Genomic DNA, 8,825 nt, shown 5'->3' with positions numbered 1-8,825 from the left:
TGTCACGATGTCTGTCGATGCCTTCGAGGTTGCCCTTAGCACACTTTTAGCCTTGTAGCAGACCTCGCGCCCCTCTTGTTCCCTCAGAGGACTTCCCGAGTCCATATCTGTGACCCAGCCCAGTCCTTCTGTCCTCTCTTCCCTCTAGCTGTGCCTCTATTTGTTCCCTGGCCCTCTGATGACATGTTTACTTGGTTCAGATCCCTTCTGGATTTAATCGCTGTGTCTCCAATCCTTTTTCTGTCTCTACCTCCCTCGGGACTCTTCGTTTCCCAGTCACGATGCCTCCCGAGACCTTCCTCGTGCTGCACATCCACCTTGTAGCACTTCAGTTGGGGCCATCTTTGAGCCACAGAGCACTCATTTGTTCCTCTACGCTGTCTAGGATTCCTGTGTTCAGTCCCTGGCCACCCGAGACCGTGCATACTCTGCTTGGATGATCAACCGAGTTCCTCCCTGTTGTCCCTAAGCCTTCTTTTGTCTGTCGGCCCCCCTCGACAACCTTCTCCTCGCGGTCAGGCCGCCTCCTGAGGCCTTCCTCGTTCTCCACAGCACCTTGGAGCATTTTATCTCCCTTTCTGTCTCTCTTGTTCCGGCAGAGCCTCCCTTCTTTCTTTGCTGTGCAGCGCTCTTTTATCTTTTTCTCTGCCATCGAGGGTGTCTCCATTCAGTTCCTCTCCCATTCGGCCGTCCGTAGTTTGCCTAGATGCCCTCCTGAGACTCCAAGGCCCTCACGGTGTCTCCAAGCCTTCTTTTCTTACCCTGCCCCCTCCCAATTCCTCTCCTCTCTGTAACAATGTCTTCCGAGTCCTTTCTCGTACTCCACAGCACTCTCGTAGTGCTTTAGCTCCCTTTTGATTTTATTGTTTTGTGCTCTTCAGAGCGCTCTTATCTTACTCTTTGCCATTTAGGATGCCTTCATTCAGCCCCCGGCCCCCTGATGACATCTGTACTTTGTGGAAATCCCCTCTGGAGTTCCTCATTGTTACCTCTGAGGCTTCTTTGGTCTCTCAGGGCCCCTGGCGACTCCTCCGCTCCCTTTGCCGAGCTCTTGTGAGACATCGCCTACGCCCTAGAGCCCCATTTTAGCTCGGGAGGATGCTCTGCACCCCCCTCTTCCCCTCAGAACCCTATCCGTTACGCCGGTTGGTCTTTCCGTCCTCTCGTCTGTTTGGTGCGCCTCCATTTGGTCCCCAGTCCCCTGAGGACGCCTGTACTTTGTTCGATTCCCTTTTGAGCTCGTTGCATCCCCGAGACTTCTTTGGTCTCCCTGGCCCCTTCGGGATCTCTCTGATCCCCGTGACGATGCCTCTTGTTCCATCAGAACCTTTTCCGAAGCCATCTTTGTGCTCCAGAGCCATCTTTTTGTTTTCTGTCTTATAGTATGTTTCTATCTGGTACCCCAAAGGTGTCGAGCGTCACCTCAGATCTCCTCCTGAGTTCTTCAGATGAGGCAATAGCCTTCACCTATTGCCATTGATGCATCTCCCATGGTGTTTTTGTTCTGTTTTGCACCTTATTTTTGTTCTAGCTCTTTAGGTGTTAATTGGGCTTCATACAGTGTCTGATACATTTCTTGTATTTCCATGGTTTTTTAGCGTTTTCTGCTCTTTGGGACTCATCTAGTTCTGTTAAGGGAGTCGCTCAGAGAGACCGCCAAGGTGACCCTGAATCATCGGCAATTTACCATAAATAATTTGCTTTGCAACCGGAGATATTTTTGGGAAGGGATTCTTACGGGATCTAATTCTGCTTTGTCATTCGGTCCTATCCAGAAGGCAGTTCTGGTAGAAGTTAGGTAGTATGTATGGTCTTGCTAGAAATGAAGCGTAACCCCATGGCATTTTGGGATTTTTGTAGGAAAGTAAAGCACGTCGTTTTTGATAACAATATTGTTATTGCGTTTAACAAATTACTTTCTTACATAACTTAGCAGGACATCTATCTTTGTCTATCTACGCCCCGGAAAAATTAAGTTCAATTCCCTACCCGGTCACGTTGCTGATGCAGCGTAGATGTAGTTGTAGAAAAAGAGCAGGTATCGTCATTTCCGGTAAGGGTCGCTTTCTCTGTTCAGCGCTTTGCACGCTGTAAACTTCAGGCACATGAGAAAACTCCCTGCTGCTCCTCTGGCTGCCTTTGTCTTCTGGTGGTTGGCCCCTCCCCTTTCCCAGGGGATTGTGGGAAGGGGGTGTGGGCGGGGCCCGGGGTATATGAGCCACAGCCGCTCATCAGGGAGCTCATTCTGCTCCAGGGTTTCTTTGGTGTTGGTGCTCTGCTGTTTCTTCAGTTGATGGTAGTTTTTTGAGTTGTCTAAGCTGTCTGGGCAGATGTGTGTTGGCATTTAGAGAAGTGGAGGTGTCTGTTTGAGGTAAGAGCACTGGGACCATAAAGTTCAGCAGCACACATAGTAGAAAGTATGCTTGTATGCAGGTGTGGTTTGTGTTTTTTTTTTTCCCCTGGTCAGTAGTTTTGTATTGAGTGTTCAGGGGTGGCAAGATAGTTTAATAGTATGCATTTTTTTTTTTTATTGTTCTAGGTGCCTTGTGTTTTTCTGGAATTCCTGACTCTATTGAAGATGGAACCTTGTTTTCTTCCCTGGTTTTGCTGTATACTGTGTGAGCTGCTGATATTCTCTCTCTTAACAGGACTGATGGTGAGATCATCTAGCAGGGCTTAGGGTGAGCATCTTGCATGTGCCTGTGTATGGAGTTTTGGCATTTTTCAAGAAAGCGACAGGGACGTAAGGCATAGTGTCTTTCAGGGTATGGGATGGCTCATCGCCTTTCCCCATTGCCCACAGAGAACCGTGTTGTCCCTAGAACCTTTGCAGCTTGCGGCAGGCCCCTCATAGATTATAAGCATCAGGAGTTCACTTGTGTTGTGGGCTTGTAGCAGAGCCCAGCATCTGTGGGAAGGTGTAAGATAGGAGGTGGCTGCAGAATGCAGGGTGCAGCTCAGAACAGCTCCTGAGGAGTGGCCAATGCAGGGGGGTTCAGGGGTGCAAATACAGGGCAGGAGCTGTCAGGAAGCAGTGGGTTCCTTCCCGGACAGTTCAGGAGGTGAGAAGGGTTTGTAAAGTTTTGAGACTGGGGGATGGTTGGGAAAGGGAGGAGGGTTCATTGGCCTTTCTCAGATTGGTTTTGCAGTTGGATTTGGACGTCGATGAGGTCTGTTCTGTTTTAGTCTTCCCCACAGCTGACGGGAGGTACAACAGAGTCACAAGAGACGCGGCGTAAACAGCCTGGGCCTCCGCATCTCAGTATGCGGGGCTCAATGTCAGATGAGTCTCATCTCGTAAGGCATTAGGTATGTAAAAATATACCCCCCAGAACTCTGAGGTCTCCGCTTCTCCGTGCCTTTTACTTACTTTGTTCCCTGACTTAATTTTTGCATCCGTCCCGATGTCACAGGCATTGTTACTTAGAAGCATTGACTAGGCACTTATTTCCAGCGTGGGTTTGTGTCGCCATCTTCCCTGGAATTCTTGGAGACGAGGGTGTGTATTATTTGTGCTTGTAACAATCTGCAGCCAGGGGTCGTCTTTTATCACAGTCCCGGGCACGCAAGCTTTTTCTGTTATTCCAGTTTTGCCTTTTTCCTTAAGTGTCCAATGAGGTTTTGCTCTAGTATCAGTCACGGCAGTTATGTTCTCTTGTGCTTAGCACCGGTTTCTGTAGTCGTAAGGTGTCCATTTTAGATTTTTGAGTCACCATGTCACGCCATCGTGGCCTTTCCATTGGCCGACCGCCGCCGTTATTCCCTAAGGGGCTTTGTAGGTGAGGAGGTAGTTTGTGTCGCTTGTTTTCTGTGTGCTATACCCTATGTTACTCAGGTCTTGCTGTTCCCATTGGGTTCTTCTGTGTTAGGCGAGCACATTGGTAGCCACACCGAGGGTCTCGTGTGCCTCAGCCCATCAGCATAATGCTAACCGAGCGCTTCCTTTCTTGTGTTAGAGGCTCAACGCACAGATCTGTCTTGTGTGTGTTGTATCTGAGAAATTTACGGACGGTCTTCTCTCGCAGCAGTGATCCAGGATGTGTCGGCATATCCGCTGTCGAGCGGTCTGTTTTTGGGGAACCCTTTTCTGGGACTACTTCTCATTCAAAGAACTTGCATTTTTATTAACTTCTCATCAGAGTGGATCTTCAGCGATGATGTACTTGGCAGTAGAAGTCACCAGCAGCAAGATTTTTCACTCTTTAAAAAAAAAAAAAAAGAGAAAATTTACTTCCTTCCAGAGACCCAAGCACAACATGTCTTCCAAAAGTCAATGGCATTGCTGGTCTTTGGGTTCTCAGTTGTAACAGTTGAGATATCATAAAAACATGTTCCTTTCCATGCTTCAGTACAGCCAAGAGCATTAAAATCTGCCAGTCCTTTTTGGTAGCCTTATGTATTGCAGCACTGGGGATTTGATTTTTTTTTTTTCTTTTCAGAAGATTCCTTATATAGTTTTACTTCTATCTCGCTGGTTTTTCTATCGTAAATGAAATGTTAAAAAAACTTAAATTGTATAACCTGCAAATTGACTTGCATTGTTTAAACTGTAACTGCCAAATAGCTATAGCATATAACTTATTAGGTGTGCTTAAGCAGTTAGGTATTTTGTCTAAATCTTGAAAAAGACAGGCAACTGAATGTTATGGGGGTTTTTCCTGATATTTTGATGGAGTGCTCTGAAGTCCTTTATTTCTGTCTCGCTTTCAATGGTGCATTTCCCTGGCAGTTCAGTAGCATCTCTCTTGGGCAGTGCAGCTGGCCAGATGTCCATCCTAATCATGTAACACAAAAAAAACCCCTAGTCAACTTATAGCTGTGTATGTTGGAGACAGGTAATTTAATGGTATCAATTCACAGCTATGCAAGTTAAACTAATGCAACAGGAAAATCAACTGCTTTTATCGTATAGGTATTGTTATTGGATGTATATAAAAATATGCACGCCTTTTTAGTATAAAGTGAATTACTGAGATTTATTCTTTCTTTTTTAGTTTACTCTTTAAAGTTTTATGCTTCACTTCCAATTTTGTTGACCCAGCAAGCCAGACGTGTTATTTTAGTAGGCTGAAATACAGTTTGGGATTTTTGTTTTTCAGATGTGGTGGTGTAAGCATCTCGCGATGCTCAATAGATTCCCCCCCAGCCCAGCTTTGCCTGCCGGTGGCTAAGAAGACTCACCGTAAGGGGCCGGCCCTGTGCCTGGAGGCTCCTGGCTCTGTCTGCAGCGGGTGCCCCGCAGGTGCGCAGCAAGGGCTGTGTTGGGGGGAGAGTCCAGGGCCGAGAGGGACCGGGGGCGTTTGTTGCCCTGGGGAGCCCCTCCCAGCGTGGGAACGGAGGGGCAACATCCCAGAGCAGAGCCTGAGCAAGGGATGTGGCGTCATCCCCTGTCACGCTCCCCTTTGCCCCCCCCCCGCCTCGTGGGCCGGTTGCCAGCCTGCAGGACAGGGGCTGGGGGGGCTGCAACTGTTTGGGGGGAGCACTCCCCCTTTAGCTTCCTAGCAGAGCCACCCTTTTGGGGGGTGTGTATACATATGTCAATGACAGTCTTAAAGTAACGAGCTGCTGGTTGGGGCTGTTTCCCTCATTTTGTGCCTTTTTTGGGGGTGAATAAAAAGGGGAGGATTGGGGAGGTGTGGGGAGGTGATGATGTCATTTGGGGCAGCAGTGTCAGCGGGGGGGCAATGATGTGGCAGAGGAGCAGGTGAGTGGTGGATGGGGGTGGGTCACAGCCCCAAAATGCCTGAGAATTGGTGGATGGGGGGTTTAAAAAACAATAGAAACTGTAAATATGGGTGTGAGGTGTTTGAAATAGAGAAAAAGATCTCGGGTTTATAGATATTGAAAAATAATATTGTTTTATATATAAAAAAGGATTTCAAAATAGAAACCTCTATCTACTGTATCATATAAAGGATTATAGAATATAAAAAAATTCTGACTAGAGATATATATGTAGGGGTTTAAAATACAAAAATAACTTGTGTGTATATATAAATTAAAAAATAAAGGACTTTAAAAATGCAAAAAAGATATATTTTATATACGAAGGAATTTAAAATAGAAAGAAGTCTGACTAGGTAGAGCTATCCACACTACACTATGTAACACTTAGTAAGTCTAAGCGGAGATGTCTGAAAAGATGCTAAAGTGTCAAAATACCTAATAGGTCTAAAGATAAATAGTCTAAATAGATGGTCTGTATGCTTAAGGGAAATAGGTAAGTGTAAACAGAGATAATATGTAAGTCTAAATAGATATTCTATATAATAAGTGGAAACAGAGATATGTGTAAGTAGAGATAATATGTCTATGTCTAAATAGATATTCTATATAATACATGGAAATAGATATATGTGCAAATATGTGTGTGTCTCAATAGATGTTCTAGACCATGTGTTGCAGGTCATCCCAGGTGAGTTATCTGCTATGGATTATCCCAGGTGGACCCCCTGGTGCAGGTCATCCCAAAGCATGTCCCCCCTGCCATGTCTGCGGGGGGCTCCCGCCCCCCTCTGGCCCCTGTGTCCATGGGTGGCCCCCCCCCCAGTCCTGTGTCCGTGGGTGGCTCATGCCCGTTGCCATGTGTGGCTCATGACCCATGTGAATTTTTCCCCACGTGAGTTCCCCACCGCCCCTGAGCTACTCTGCCACCGGACCCGTGGGTGCTGCCTGCACCCGCCATCTCTGGATGTTTCTCCATTTCTGCCCCGCTCCCTGTCCATTTTCTCTTAGCTTTTCTGTCCTCCATCGTCCCCCTTTTTGCTTGTATATCTGCATAACACTGCCTGTCTCATTGTTTCTTGCTATATCCCCCTGCCTAGTTCGCTGTCCCATTATTCCCCTCTGTCCTGATGCCTGGCCTCTTTTCTCATCCTGCAGTCCATCACAGCCATGGAGTGCACAACCGAGCGAGGCTGCGTGTCTAGGAAGTTTCATCTCGTAAGAGCTGTGAGACACCCACGTATTCTCTCAGGTGGAGGACAGCCAAGTGACCAGAGTTACAGAAGAGGGAGGAGAGCAGGAGAAAGAAGGGTCTGAACTGACAAATTCTTCTGGCAGCGCCGAGAGCAAGAGCTGTGGTGAGTCCTGGGCCCTTGGGGCCCTGTCACCCCTCCTCTGTGTCCCGGTCCCTCCCTGTCCCTCCCCTGGCCCCCTCTCTTTCCCACGCTGCTGTGATTTTCTTTGCTTCCCTGTACCTCTCATCTTCTCTCTATTCTTCTGTCCTGCTCCGTCTTCCTCTCTCCCTTTCTCTCTCTAGTTCTACCGCTCCCTTTTCTTTTTCTGCCTGTGTTTTTGTCCTGTTCTCTCTCCTTCCTTCTTGTCATCCTTCGTCTCTGTCCTGCAGCCCATCACTGTTTTTTCCTTTTCCATCTCTTTGTCCTGAGCTGCACCTGTCTTTTTTTTTTTTTCTCTGGTGTGTTCCCTGGCATTCTTTTCCTCTCTGTGCTTGTACCCATCCCTAATTTTCCTTTTCCATTTCTCTGTCCTGCTTTCAGTCCCTGTTTTTTCTCTGGCTCCATCTCCCTGTCATTCTCCCTGTTGCTCTTGCTTGCTCCCCCTCCCTCTCTTTTCTCTGTATCCCATTTTCTTCCTCCCTGTCCCTCACTTGCTTTCTGTATCCCTCTCTCCTTCCTCCTGTCCTTCCTTCCCCTGGCTTCTGACCTGCTGCTTGTCACTGGTTTTTCTTTCTCCTGCTCTCTGTCCGCGTTCTGTCCCTCTCGTTCTCTCTCTGTCCCTCTGTCCTTCCTCTAGCCTGTATTTGCACTCTCTATCCCTCTGCCCCTAACGCTTCTTTCTCCATCTCTCAGTCCTGCTCCCTGGCCTTTTTTTCCTCCTACTGTCCATCTGTCCTGCTTCCTCTCCCTGGTTATTCTGCCTTTATCCCTCTGTCCTGCTGCCTGTCTCATTGTTTCTAGTTATATCCCCCTGTCCAGCCAGCTGTCCCTCTTTTCGTCTCTCTTCCCTACTCTGGCCCTACTTTTTCTTGCTCCATCTCTGTCCAGCAGCCCATCATTGTTTTGTTTTCTTTCTCCATCTCTTTGTCTTAATCTGCATCTGGTTCTCCCACCCCCAGTCCCTCTGTCCTGTTCCTTGTCCTGCTTTTTGTCTCCAAGTCCCGTGCTCTAGCCCCATCTTTCTCTCTCTCTCCCTCCTTCTTTTTCTCTGTGTCCCTTTGTCCTGTTGCTCATCGGTATTTTTTCCTTCTGTTCCTCTGTCCTGCTCCCTGTCCCTTACTTCTCTGTCAATCCCTTTGTCCTGTTGCCTATGTTATTTTTGCTGTCTGCATCCCAGACAGCTCTGTCGCCCTTCTGCATCCCAGTCCCCTCCCTTCTATTTCTCTCACTGCTGTCATTTTTTCACTTCCCTGTACCTCTCCCTCTCTCATTCTCCCGAGTCCCCCTCTTTCTCTGTCGTTCTAACCTCTCTGTGTTCTTTTTCTCTCTATATGCTTCTGTCGTGTTCCCTGTCCCTCTCTTTTCATCCTCTGTCTCTGTCCTGCAGCCCATCACTATTTGTGTCTTTCTCCATCTATCTGTCTGTCTTCCTATCCCAATTCTTTTTAATTCCTCCCCCATCTGCCCTTTAGCCCTTCACAATTCCCACCCCCCCAATTCTCTCTGTCTGGCTCCATGTCCCTGTTTCTAAATTCTCTCTCTCTGCCCTGTATTCTAGATATGCTTTTTCTTGCTTATATTCTCTCGTTCCAGGTCCCTGTCCCAATGTTTTAATGTCTTCCCTCTCTGTCCCGTAGCCCATTTTTGTCTGTATTGTTCTCTGTCTGTCTGGCTCCCTGTCCCTATTCTTTAATTCCTCTGTCTCTC

At 47.6% G+C, this 8,825-nt stretch overlaps 1 long non-coding RNA gene across 4 annotated transcripts; it reads left to right on the top strand.

Moving 5' to 3' along the window:
- The first annotated feature begins 2,286 nt into the window (after positions 1–2,286).
- LOC127017947 (uncharacterized) lies at positions 2,287–5,141 on the top strand. 4 transcript variants are annotated; one of them, XR_007766661.1, is made up of 4 exons: positions 2,287–2,371; positions 2,540–2,681; positions 3,187–3,309; positions 5,100–5,141. It is a non-coding gene; the product is annotated as an uncharacterized LOC127017947 (long non-coding RNA). The 4 variants fall into 4 exon arrangements; XR_007766658.1 differs by lacking the exon at positions 5,100–5,141 and adding an exon at positions 4,026–4,215; XR_007766660.1 differs by lacking the exon at positions 5,100–5,141 and adding an exon at positions 3,414–3,474.
- Positions 5,142–8,825: the final 3,684 nt, after the last annotated feature.

This window comes from Gymnogyps californianus, chromosome 6 (assembly GCF_018139145.2).
Source record: "Gymnogyps californianus isolate 813 chromosome 6, ASM1813914v2, whole genome shotgun sequence".
Classification (NCBI taxonomy): Eukaryota; Metazoa; Chordata; class Aves; order Accipitriformes; family Cathartidae; genus Gymnogyps; species Gymnogyps californianus.
This window is presented reverse-complemented; position numbering and strand designations above follow the sequence as displayed.